Here is a 1,612-nt window from a genome sequence, read left to right on the forward strand (position 1 = left end):
GTATCTGAGAAAGAATAAGCAAGGTCCCAGAATCTACAAAATACAGAATCTTCTGACAATTTGCATAACCTGAATAAACAGGACTCCTTATCATAAAATTTAGTACCTTAGCAACTTGTAAGTAATAACGTGTCATAAGAATCTATTATCTACCCCTGGGGCACAACCCCCGAGATTCTGTATATGGTCGTATGATCAAGGGAAAAAAATATGTGGAAGTAGAACAATTAATGCACCTACTTAACACCTTATACTTCTGTTATATTTACCTAACTAAACCACTGATTACTTCAGCACTGGCTGCCCTGCTAGCGTTTGAAACCAACATCCTCCATATTGCGTCAGAGAGGAGTAGAAAACATAGACCAGGGAAGGAGAAGAAGGAAAATAAAAATAGCTAGCATAAAGTGAAGGTCTACAAGAGGTAGGAAAAAACCTATAAAAAACATGAATGGCCACATTAGAAAATTAACAAATGTGTTATGCATTCCGTTTAAAAATGAAAGATTGGCACAAATTAGTTCTACAAAAAGAGTAGTTAAGAATGTCTCGTTTTTTCTCCAAGACCAACGGGCAGTAATCCAAACATTGGAAACAATGTGTACTTCACAAAAAAAAAATCAAACTGTTTGTACGTCTATTAAGTATGATGGAAATTCCTAATAAGATTTATTGATACCACTATTTTCTAGCCATCTAGAAAAATAACTAAGTTGTACATTCTCGTTTTAGCAACTGAATAAACCAACCTAGCCAGCATGAATATAAAGTTGCCTCTTAATTTCATGAAAACAAAACAAAGCAGCGGATTAAAAATGGAGCTCCACATCTCATTTTCTAACTCCTGTCTTTGTAGGAAATGAACTGAATAGTGTTAGAATCATTTTCAGAAAGGAGGTAATGAAGCTAATATATAACCAGTTTAATTCAGAAATCTAGAACGAAGAAAATACAAGGAGAGTTGAGAAATAAAAAGAAGAAAGTTTCAGGGTAATTAATAGAACAACAACAACAACAACGCTCCGTGCATTAGAACCCCCTTCATCCAAGAAGCTATGAAGAATCTTGTTCACTGCTCCTGCGAAGACGTCCTGCTGCACACCAAATTACTCCCTGCTAGCCAGCACCCGACAGACACCGCACTCATTCCTGACAAAACCAACCATATCAAATTAGCGGTAGAGCTGCAAAGATTAGAACCAAGCAAGCACGAGCACCACAAATTAGAGCACCTCAGTCTCTCAGCCGACTCAATCTACAACAAAAATAAATCTTAATAATCTTTCTCTCAGCCGAAGCCTCCCTCTCGATCTCTCAGTCTCTCTCTCTCAGAACCTCTCTCGATCTCAATCTCACTCAGCATGTTTTCTCTCCCCACAATCTTCCCAATCCCACCCAGCCAGGGCCGGCCGCCCACCCCAGCGACGAGCCCAGCCGACGACGACCTCCCTTCCCGCTCAGCCTCCCTACCTGCCCAGCCGGCGGGCGTCTTCCCACTCTGAGGGAGCGCTGTGCGGTAGTCTTTAACAACTCTGCTAGTCGGCGGCTCACATGAGCAGTACCATGTCATTAGCACATTGCCATGTTGAACTTGGTAACCAGCATATGATTG

The sequence above is a fragment of the Aegilops tauschii genome, chromosome 1 (assembly GCF_002575655.3).
Source record: "Aegilops tauschii subsp. strangulata cultivar AL8/78 chromosome 1, Aet v6.0, whole genome shotgun sequence".
NCBI classification, from domain to species: domain Eukaryota; kingdom Viridiplantae; phylum Streptophyta; class Magnoliopsida; order Poales; family Poaceae; genus Aegilops; species Aegilops tauschii.